Raw genomic sequence first — 12100 nt, forward strand, 5'->3', positions numbered from 1 at the left:
TAAATGTGTACAGCTTTTTCTGGGAACTCAGAGTAGCACGATAAGATTCAAGATAAATTAGAGAATTTTTATTTTAACATGCTGTCTAAAAACGAAAACAGCGTAAATTCGTTTAGTATACGCGTTCGTACAATATTCATCCGCGCGGACGTAAAAGTCGAGCGCAATCCTGTAAAAATACAAGGTTTTACCTCGGAGGTATATCAGCCCTTCTATCCTTCCATTGATGGCCCCCGTTGTACAATAACATTCCACTCCTTCCGCTTTTGTATTTTGTAAGTCAATTCGAAACATGAATCGTATAATAATTCAACGAAGCTAAGGCAAACACGCTGGATATTATTCGTCCCACCTAGCCCACCCTTAAACCGGACTCCATATTTATGGGAACGTGGCTTAATAGGAAATGATAGATTCCGAGTAAACTATTGTACTTTCGTCGAACGAAAAAAAATCTACGTCCGTCGTATACATTTTGCAATAGCCACCGGGGTCGAATGTTAAATCGTCTATAAACAATTTTAAAAATCGTCGATACGGTTGTCGAAAATTTTCGATGAAATACGAGGCGTTAAAAAATTCCACGACGGATGAAATTGCACGCGCCAAACCCCACCTGTTTCCGCCTTGCCGCTTTTGCGTAAAATTATACCGGGTGAGAGTGGAATAATGTATGTAGTTGGCAGTGGAAACGTGCTGCTCGCAATTCCAATGAGAAAACTGAGTGCTAGGTGAGGTTCACTCGCATCTCGACGGATTTCTGTCTTCTCGCCTCTCATACATATTGTGATTACTTCTAAGAGAGGTCGGGGGAGAAAGATGGAAGACGGCCCTGGCCAGTGGGAAAAGAAAGCATGGCTGTTTTCCTTCTTATACAGGACGTCAATAAATATTTGGAATTATTTTTCAGATCGTACACGTATTCATCGGTCTTGAAATACACTGCATTTTTTAGACGCTTAATTACTTTCTATTTACATGTTGAGGATCCACAGGAACTTCTTGTCAAATCTAATACATTTCTCTACGCTACAAATTTGTTATCATCCCCTTCCCCTTGAATTGTAAAATTCTCCCATACAGACCGTCAGCCAATGGTGGATCTAGGAACGCACAAAGGAGGGAGAACGAGATTACTAATTGACTAATATTTGTCAACGAGTAACGAAATCCCTGGAAGCTAATAAATGTTTTGATCGATAAGAGAAGCGGTTAATTCCCATTTTACTTTGGAAATCACTGTTTTAACAGGAAAACTTTCAGCTTTCCTCGGAGGACTCCACGCGACGGAATCCCGTTAATTAGAAAAATTTCGACTCGAGAGGTTGTCGGGAATGAATAGAAGCCGACTCGCGGCACGAGATTAAAGTCGATTCCGAAAAGCCGCGGAAGTGGTGATCGATCGGTGACGGTAACGAATCGTTCCGTAACGCGGGAGGAACGATCTTATCAACGAAGTTTCCATTTCCGGTTCGCTCTATCGTTTTCCTAATGCCGATCCGCGTGCCTTTCCACGGAACCCCCGTCGTGGATTCTCGTTTCTCTGCGCGATTTCCGCCACGTGAATTCCTCGCCCACCCCCGTGCACGGCGACGTCTGGCCCGATGCTAAATAGTAGAAACATAATTTCGTAAGTGCAGGGGAATCGCTTTATCGTGCGGAATAATGGCCCGCATTCACGACCTGCCCTCATAACTCTCTTCCTTATATTGCGCTTTTCGGAGATTACGCGTGGCTTCGCTCGATCGCTCTTCGATCGCGCTTTGCATCGATCATCCCCCACGCGCTACAAGATCGTCTACGATTATTGAAATGCTCGTACAGGAATTCTCCGAATGGAGCCCGATGTCCAAATTTCAGCACTGTCTCGAGTAAACGAATAAAAAATTCTGAAAGCCGCTATTATTGAATTTGTTTTAGGAATCTAACAAAGATCATATTATGTTATATTATTTCCGAGGAGAATCCAATCATCGAAGCGTCGAGTCGATGTTAAAAGATTTTGAAGTGCGAATTTACCGCAGAAAGTTCCAATTATTTCTGACATTGCAACGGCAATCGATCATGGAAATATTACATGGGCAGAATTTCGAAACGTCGCATAAATTATACGTCGTCGAATCTCATCGTTGCGTCGCGTCCGCTATCCAGGATCTACCGTAAAGATAGAAGACCGAGAAACGTGAGAAAAATTGCGAAGCGAAATTTTCTTGACTTTAAGTGACGTTGATGTACGAGCGCGAGTGCCAGGGAACAGCTTGTAATAATACCTTTCTTTACTCCTCGCGAGAAATACAGAAACGAGCACCGCCCACGTTCGCAAAACTCGCTAGTTACAGTAAGCGGCCAAATTATTAGGTACACGCGCTAGAAGTACATTCAGAACAATTTAAAGCTGTCTTATACATTGAAACAGCGAATACGTGAACTATATAATTTAAAGAAAACAGGTATTGTTCAGCAATTAAAAAGAAAACTTTATTTTAGCTACCATTGAAGCCACACGATAAAATAATAATATTGTGTAGTCCCCGTCGAACAAAACGCGTAATTTGTAGAAAGATCGACGTCGATGATAAATCAAACTCGAAAAATGTAAATACTGGGTGTGCGATTTCAGAGATACGCGGGGTTATTGACGGTTAACTAATTAGCATACCACGTTCAATCGCCAACGGTGGAACCAATTAGGATCGATTACGCACCGCGCGATGCGGAATATTTTATCAGGGCAATTACGTCTCGTAATAAAGTCTCATCGGCCAGGACCACCAATCAGCGAAACGATCGGTGGTCTACGACTGGATCGTCCGTCCTGCCGCGGAACGGGTAATTAAAAGCATTGTCGGAGCATAAAAGCCTGGGTACAAGCTGCAAGAAGAGACGAAAAAGAGGAGGCCACGGGAGGAGACACGATACTCTGCTTTCATCCTGAGGCCCGATTCGTAATGACAAAGTGCGATCTAAATCAATCGTGATTGCACGCCAGACGCTGCGTTTGCAATTTACGTAATGCAACAATAAAAAAATCGCAGAAAATTGCGCGTTATCGCTGGACTATTAAATCTAAACGTGTATCAATTGTAAACAAAATTACCATATGATGATATATCGAATGGTCAGGTTGGGATAAAACTTTTGAACTCCGTCAGACATTTGCAGTGTTTATGTAAATATGTTTTTCTTAGAGGACTCCCTACTAAAAAGTTTAAAAGCTGCACAGTTAAATCCAGACCAAGATCACGCAGATAGTTTCTTTCGTCCAGAAAATTTACATCGTATAATCGGGAGGTGATCGTTCGACACCGTCCTCGTAATTTTAATTAAGCGCGGGAAACGGAATTATCAAAGCGTCCGGGAGTTATTAACCGTGTCCGTGGTCGTCATATTGCAGCAATTATACAAGTATTCCCTTCGAATTCCTGGGAGCCGATTGATTCCCGTAAGACCGAGCGTCGATTGAATTCAACCGAAACGGGCAATTAAAACCGCGCCGGTGGAATCCAGAGTGGATTCCGCGCAGGAAAGATAGAAGGGACCAAAAGAAGTTGACGGCACCGAGGAGGACAGACAGCTTCCGCGGTGACACGCGCGGATCCGTGACTTCGCCGAGGAAGCCTGTTCCCCGTCCGGCGGCGCATCAAGGCGAGACTATCGTCTCCGGGGCTCGCGTCTGAAGGAAACAATTACTCCCAAAGCGAGTGCATAAATAAGGAGAAAGAGAAACGGTCGGACGATGCACCCACAATGCCCCGTCGATCCTGAGTGCTGACTGATTTGCATCGGCTCCCCCGATCGAGACAAAAGCTGGAACCCGACGATCTTTCGCGGGCAAACCTTGCATCGCATCGCACACTACGCAAAAACGTGGACAAAATGGCATTTCTCAAAGTAAGGAATATCGTTTACATGGGTTGCTATATCATTAGTTGAGGGGATCTTCTTCAAATCATTTTAAAAAAATTATGTTTGGTTGCGGGGGTCAATTATAAGCATTTTTGGTAAATAGACATACCTCCGAAATTCTACCCACTTTCGAGAAAAAAATTCGGGAAGGTTGTGAAATTTTTCAGTGAAAAAAAAAAATTTCAAATCGTTCTAAAAAAAATATTTTTAGTTGCAGGAGTCGATTATAAGCATTTTTAGTGAATAGACATACCCCCGAAATCCTGCGTATTTTCGAGAAAAAAATTCAGTACGGACGGAACTTTAAACGTTAATAACTCTTTAACAAAGCCTCCATCAATAAATTAATATTCTTGATTTTCGTCTTATTTTGGCCTCTAAAATTTTTCTCAAGGGTGGCCGAACACCCTGTATACCGAAAAAGTATTCTAATGGCTTCCATAATTCCAGCCGTCCTGTTTGTCTAAGTCAAAAAAATGAAAAAGATTCTTACTTAGGGTACATTCTTCTATAATCGGAACCGAAAGGACAAAAAAAATTGATAATTAAAAAAATGACAGCATTTCGGAGTTGAAATGTCAACTTTTTCTTGTTTGTAACTTTAGCAGGATAAAAAAAATGTAGAAAGAATAATTATTTTGACTTTATTCTTTTATTTCACCTATTAGTATTAGTACCTACGTATTTTTTACAGCATTCCTAATGATAGGAACGTTATTTAGAATTTCAATCAACCCATCAAGGAGGGATTTTTGTACAACTTCGAAAAGTAAATTTCTTGTCCATGGTTTGGTGACAACCTATTAGGGATCTCGACTTTCTCGCGAGCAAGTTGTACAATGACAACAAGCTGAGTGGCGTGTTCGTGGAGGAGGGAAAGATTCTGATTTTCCTTTGCAAATATTGTCTTGGGATTCGTGGAAATCGGCCTAACTCAGACCAAGTTACAGGGACCCTTGATGAAGTACACACATTGTACGTACAAGCGTCTAAACAGATTACGATGTTAACAGCGGTAAAGTGATGCCTATTACACCGAGGCATTCTTAGGTTTTGGTTGATTAATTTTGCCAGATAATAAGTAGAATAAGTGCAGTTAATATATTACTATTCTTTGGGTTAAAAATCTGACTCATAAGTTGCCCCATTTTATGTTATCACCACTTCTAGACTCTTGCAATTTATCATTTAATTTAATTTATAAATTTTTGTACATTTTTATACTTTACAGTCGATAGAAGTTATCGTCTGGGGTCGAAGTCTATATGGACCGAGTTCACGGAGCGCGGCTTTTCACCCGCGAAGGGAGGAAACACGCGTCAAGGGGTGACTGCGGCTGTCAACGGCTATTCTGAAAAAGGAGAGAACCGGGGGATGGCAAATACGAAGGACGCATTCAGATCAGTCTCGCAAGACGAACGAAGGGAGATCTGGAAAAGGTTCCGAGGCGCGTCAGCAAGAAACATCAAAGTCCGTGCCTTTCCTCCGGCCGAATACAAATGAAACACGTACGTACGAGCGATTGTATCGTTCGCGCGTCGATACCCCGCAGCCTGAGCGAGTCACGATTGGCAAACAAAGAAAATTGACTCGCTTCCTGGACTGTCTCGAACGATACGATAAAATCGTGTCATTTCGCGAGAGTCCGCATGGATTCAAAATTTTAAAAGACGCTATCGTTCGTACTTGAAAAAAAATCTTGAACGCGAGAGATTAGTATTTTCTACGCTCGTGTGCACGTTTTAAAAAAATCACAAACTCACAGAACGACGCGATAAAAAAAATGACAACGATTCCAAGATAATAAAACAAACAGTCTTGCAATGTTCTCTGGGTTTCGAAATAAACGCGCGCGCAGAGCAACGGGGAGAAAGTGAATCGAGAAGCTTTACGTGTTTTACGATTCGTCTCGATCAGAAATTTCACGTTCGATGCTCACGTCTGAGGCGCGATAAAATAAATACAGACGAGTCGCGAAGGGAGTGGTGCATGTAAACGACGTTCCCGTAGAATCACGAGACACACCGGCCATAATACGCGAGACGGAAAATAGCGGCAATACCGTTGAGTGGCTGGAATGGTGGTCTGGGGGACCTACGGACCCGGGGATAAGGATTTCCTCGTAGGGGAAATGTCCGTGCGAGTGGCACATGCGGGAATGCATATGCAGGGAACAGCGATCGCAGGTGCGTCGATTCCTGGCGCTTCGCGGGGCTCCTTTCGCTGAATCTCTACTTTCTCAACCGATCCTTCTTTTACACGGAAGCACGAAGCCAATGAATCTTAACTCCGTACTTTCTTGCAATTATTCTCTATACTGTCTATACGCGAGTTCTTTAGAAACCACCATTCCGCCATCTGTATCATTGGAATATGATTGCAGTCGTAAAAATAGAGTTTTTCTATATCGTGAGAATTTATCGCGGTGGTTATTTAAATTATATCTAATGTCAAAATAAAATATTGCGTGCCAGATTATTTTTTGCAGTTATCATTTTATTTCAATCGCAAACCCTGTACGATAGCATTCGATTCGCGTTAGGCATCGTCGATAACGATCGACTAGGTGCAGTTGATGCTAAATATATACGAGTATGTACAAGAATGGAGGGACGAATAATATCGTTGTAACGATGCAAAATTTCGCGACGACGAAACGACGATTTATCACGCGAGTCTGGACATCGTCGGGTCTCTCTCGAAATTTACTACCGCGATCTCCATGATGGAAATTCTTTCGATATTCCCGTGGACGAGGGTGCCAGGATCGTCGCGACACGCTGCTGATACTCGAGGGCTCCATAGTCCGCCCCCTTTTCAGATCAATAATACCATTCCCGTTTTCGGCGCATGTGCGACGGAACATCCCCCGTGAGCGAGCTGGTTTCCACCCCCGATGAACTACGCTACGCGAACGCCTTGCACCCCTCCATGCAACATTCATAGCGCCATCAATATTATACGCGCGAAATAATAACCTGTGCATTTATTATGAGGAGGATGGCGGGGCAACGGTTTTGCCGTCGTGCAAGAGGTTTGTGGAAAAAAATATACAAAAAATAGAGAGGAACGACCGACGGGGCGGTGATAAATTATGCGTGTAAACTGTTATGCAAATCGATCGGTCGAGGGCGAGAAATCGCTGGGAAGTGATGGATCACCATAGGAGATTTTCGTGGATACGGAAGAACGCGTTGACCTGGAATTAATCGTTCTCGATTGCTTTTAGGCTAACTCGTTCGAACTTTCTCGTTCCATCGTACTTCGCGGATATAATTTTTAACAAAAGACCGGTTAAACCTTCGTTATATTCCGTTTCGTTGCGCGACTTCGACGTGAAGTACGCGTTATCGTTGAAAAAGTTACCTCTCAACGCAAGATGTCAAGATCGAGACGCGAGGTTATAGTATTTACCTTTACCTGAGGTTTTTTTAAAAAGGAGCCCTGGCTATTATCGCCCACGATGGTGAAACGATCAACGAAGAGCCTGTTTAACAAAGAAACGAGGAACTATTTGATGAGGTAATCGTCGCGATCGAGCTGCTTCGACCAGGTCGACGTCGTTCGAGAAATACGAGTGTTGATCCTTCGGTGTCGTTCTCCAAATACGCTGTTTGCATTACAGTGGAAAGACACGAGGAATGGGAGTGGGGGACTAGTTACGTCATAAAATCTTTATTACCGTCAGGCATCCCCGAAAACGATTCTGTCTCGCGCCTGTAATCTCGGGTTCACGAATTTCCTCCTACATATCCCCTCTCCTTCGCTGTTCCTTCCCCCCCCCCATTTTTTACGATCGGCGAGAAAAGCTACAGTGTGGAACAAAATGACTACTCGTCTGAAACAACATCATTTAAAAATTATTTACAGAATCGTTGATGGTCGATGACGACTGATAAAACTCTGTAGATACTAAATGGCAAAGTTACGAGCAAATAAAATTTGTTTTATTGATATGATTTCAAAATACAAGTTACATCGTCTCTCACCACCCTGATTCTATGCACGTCACCTAGACCCCGGTTCACTACCAAGATGAGAATAATTTATGGAAAACGAACTACTTTTTAAGCACGCACTTCTGGGGACCGGTGTTCAACTGGATGATACCCATAGCGGCCATATCCGACACGCAAAAGCATCCGAGAATCATTAGTGGCAAAATGACTTTGGGTGAGTTCTCGAGACTCGATGCGCGGACCTTTCGGAGAATTCATTTCGCCGTTCATATAATAATCACGCTTAGCGACGGGAAAGAGACACGACGACGAACGGGGGAACGCTGACGTCCAGGGGGAGGATTTCAAGGCAAAGAGGGCCCGTAAAATAATTGCCGTTCGAGCGCGGCAAATAACCGTTTATTTCTTAATGAGCGGTACGCCGACGTTCTCTCCTCCTGGATACGCCATTCGATGAAAACTGGCCCTCTCGAGCCTCCCACCCCCTCCACGGAACGAAATGTCGCGATGAAAGCACATTCAAATGATTCTGTAATTTAAATACCGTACTGATTTAAATGATGAGTTAAAAATTTATTTAAATATCGTGTGACTTTGACAAATAATAAATGATTTTCAGCACTGGCCCTGTCCTCCACCATATTCATGAGGTTCGCATGGAAAGTGCAGCCACGGAATTTATTGCTGTTAGCGTGCCACTTGGTCAACACTTCTGCACAGCTCGTACAGGGTTACAGGTTTATCGACTACCACTACCTCTCGCAAGAGGGATCCGTGAAAGAATAACAGAACGAAAAGACCGAAAAGATTCGTGTTTTTAACTTTCTAACATTTTATAATCGACAATTTTTACTTTTTGAATAAAGTATACGCGATAGATTTCAACGCAAGCGAAACTTAATCCCAACGAAATTCTACGAACGAATTCATTTTATATGACCAACTAATTTTCAATGACTCATCGAGCAGTCTTACGGAATGACTCGAGTGTATACGAGTCGAAACGTTGATAAATAGAGGCCCCTATGGAGATACTCGCTGAATCATTGTTAATTAGTATTATCAAGCATGCCTGCAATCAGTTGCATAATTTTCATCCCTCGTTATTGCATTGAAAATTTGCAGTTAATTGCTGTTCTATAGATTTTTCTTTTTAATTATCCCGCTCCCGGTGAATTTAAGATCGTTTTACATTCATGAACTAACGGTTCGACAATTATTGTTACGTATGCACTCGATATCATTTGTGATACGCTTGTTTCTTCCGCTGTTCATCGTCTAACGCTGAATTGTACGAACCCACCCACGTCGTCTCGATCACCGCGCGCATTTATTTCGTCGTTACCTTTCGCGAGATGTTTTCCCGGGCTTTCGTGAAAATGTAAAGCAATTCCGCGTTAAATCAAACGATGCTCGTGATCCTTGGCACTCTTCTTTGTATTTTCTTTTTTTTCTGCTCCCCCCCCTCCCCCCCCCCTGTCGAGAGCAGAAAGGGCACTGGTTTATTCGTCGTGGCCCCAATTCGATGGACGATTGTATAAGGAGAGCAATAATTTTCTGGGGTCGTATCCTCTTTCTCTCTTACCGTATCCCGCGCGATACCACCACCTCGAGGAGGGGCACTCGATCGCACTGGGGTCATTTTATGGGATCTGGCACGGATCAGAGGCACGAATCCATCCCCGTATTCCGGTTTTTCCTCGACGCTAAGCCACGGTGTGTGTGTGTCTCCGTCCCGTTCTGCTCTTTGCATTCGTCCTCTCGAAAAGGACCATCGTCCAGGGGACGAGACGTCCGCCCTCGCCTAGCTGAATAAATATATATGGTCTGATTAGCCCTGCTCGGCTTCGATCATGCGTTCCTTCCCTTTATCGGCTTCTTTTGCATCCGGGAGTACACGGTGACGTCACCTAAAGCGACATTTTGCCGAAAAATCAGCTTCCTCGAGATTATACACTTACAAATACGCAACAATCATATTTATATTAACTGTACGCGACCTAAAATCGGATACATCAACAGACACTAGGTAAGGGTCGATTCTCGAATAATATACATATTTAATTCTTATAGAAAATTACGGTGAATTTTCAGAAATTCGTTTTTACCGCTTTGGTAGCTCTAGAGTTAAGATCGCTTACGCTGCTAATCTTCCGCGGGCCTCTTTGGTCCTTTTCGAACTTCTTCGAGATTCTCTAGTGTTTATTTTCCGGAATTCGGAAATTTTCGCGTACGTTGGGACATACGCGCCGACAAAACGTAGGAAGAGGCACGGTGGCGGGACGAGGTCGAGGGATGAGTCCTCCGGGACTGATTTCACAAACAAATGCCGACGATTGAATCTTGGCATGTCGCAAGATGGATCGCTCTCTTTGAATCACAGATTACCCGCCGCCTTCCTTCCACCTCGTCCTGCGTGGCTCCTTCCTACGCGTCGGTTCTTCCAACTGCTTCTCTTCCTCCGTTCTCTCCAGCTCGTCCTTCCTTCTCTTGCTCCACCTTCTCTTCGCGGAGGCGCCTCCACCTCCGCGAACAGAAACGAGAGAGGAGAAGAGCTCCCTTCGAACTGGCAGCACCGGCAATTTGCCACATGCCTACGTAGCTGCCTCCTTTCTCCTCTGAAAGGACTCTGCGTCAACGACAGCCGAATCGGCCGCAATTGCTGAAACTCCTCGAGACCGATCTATCGGCGATCGGACGCGATCTCGGGAACCGGTGACGTTCGAGCATTAATCAACAATCTCCATCCCCGCGTTACATTCCATCCGCGAGGATCAGATGGAAATAGAAAATTCGTCGTTGGTCCTTGGAAACTCCTACGATACATCAACGATACGATACAGGCCTGCTTTCTACGAGCCTCTCGACATCTGGGAACACTTTGGTGGGTTTTTCCCTCTTTCGGGGGTCGTTTGGGTCTGCAGGACCTTCTAGTGTATATACAGCACTAGAGCACAGAGACCGGATTTAAAACAGTATTTCACTATCCATGCATACGCGAATTCCACACACTTGTATTATATAATGTATATTCTTGAATAAAGTGTTATTTGCTAACAGTCAATAATTATTCCTGAGACTTCTGAGAGAACGAGAGAACACTTCTTAGGTCTTCGTTCTTAATCGAAGAATCGAAGCCTGTCTGACCATCGTTATTTACAATCCCTTTAATCATAGAGTCTCTTTGCTCGGGACACAAACTGTTCGAATCGACTCGATCGATAAATAAGCAATTAAGTGGAAAGCGCTAACTGATACGTACGAATCGAAGGAACGGAGCTCGGTGAAGGATAAAAATTAAAAGAGTTTTCCCCGTCGCCAGGAAACCCGGGGGGGAGGGGGCGGAGTACGGTCGGCGGGAAAAGTGAAATGAACTGTAAAGCGGAATGCACAGACTGTGAAGCTCGTCCCCGCAGAAATCCGTGAACTAGCGAGGACGAGGAGAGAAAAATAAACGAGGAACGCGGGGAGGGTGCGAGCCGACCTCGGGGTACCGACGACTTTTCGCCGGTCGATGATCTTTAAATTAAGTGCACCGGCTTATGACGCCCGTGTAAAGTCTTTCGGGGGTGGATTTTCACTCGCGACCACCAGGAGGAAAAAGGGCTCTCGAAACGCGTGGCGAATAAGGCACGACGAGCAAACCCACCCCGGCGAAATGAATCAAACGCACCCTCGCGATGCAGGACATACATTAGGCTGACGTGCTGGGCCGGTCGTTCGGAATGCTGACTGTAGAAAGGGAAAAATAGGAACGTTTCTTGGGAAAGATGACAGGGGGGCGAAAAAAATGCCTCCAAGAGGGAGAAAAGTAAAAAAATCAACTTGCTTATCGACAATAATGCGATTCATAAACATGTTGTTAGTATCAGGATGAGAATATGTTAGTAAAACGAATAAACAGTCGTCAATTGTTTTAGGAAAGTAACTTCCTTGACTGACAGAAATTTTAGTTGTATATCGTATAAATAAGGTAAACAATTCTGTATCGTTCAAGGTAAGTATTCTTTATTTCTCTCCCTTCACATTTCCTTCAAATTCCATTAGCAATTTTAATCAAATCTTAAAATTTGATTTTTGGAAATAGGAAACGCCAATTCCTCGAGAGAATAAGATAGAGTAATAAACTGAAAAGAATATCTAAAAAGAATGATAGGGACTACGCGTGTCACGTATAATCTAATAATCTAAAAACAAGTCTTGTAAGGTTTTCCAAGTCGTCCATGTTGAGCAAC

General features: G+C 43.7%; 1 pseudogene; it reads left to right on the top strand.

The window, feature by feature from the left end:
• The first annotated feature begins 7369 nt into the window (after nucleotides 1-7369).
• Nucleotides 7370-8651, top strand: LOC143345691 (mitochondrial pyruvate carrier 1 pseudogene; annotated as a pseudogene).
• The last annotated feature ends 3449 nt before the right edge of the window (nucleotides 8652-12100 follow it).

Source organism: Colletes latitarsis, chromosome 9 (genome assembly GCF_051014445.1).
Source record: "Colletes latitarsis isolate SP2378_abdomen chromosome 9, iyColLati1, whole genome shotgun sequence".
NCBI classification, from domain to species: Eukaryota; Metazoa; Arthropoda; class Insecta; order Hymenoptera; family Colletidae; genus Colletes; species Colletes latitarsis.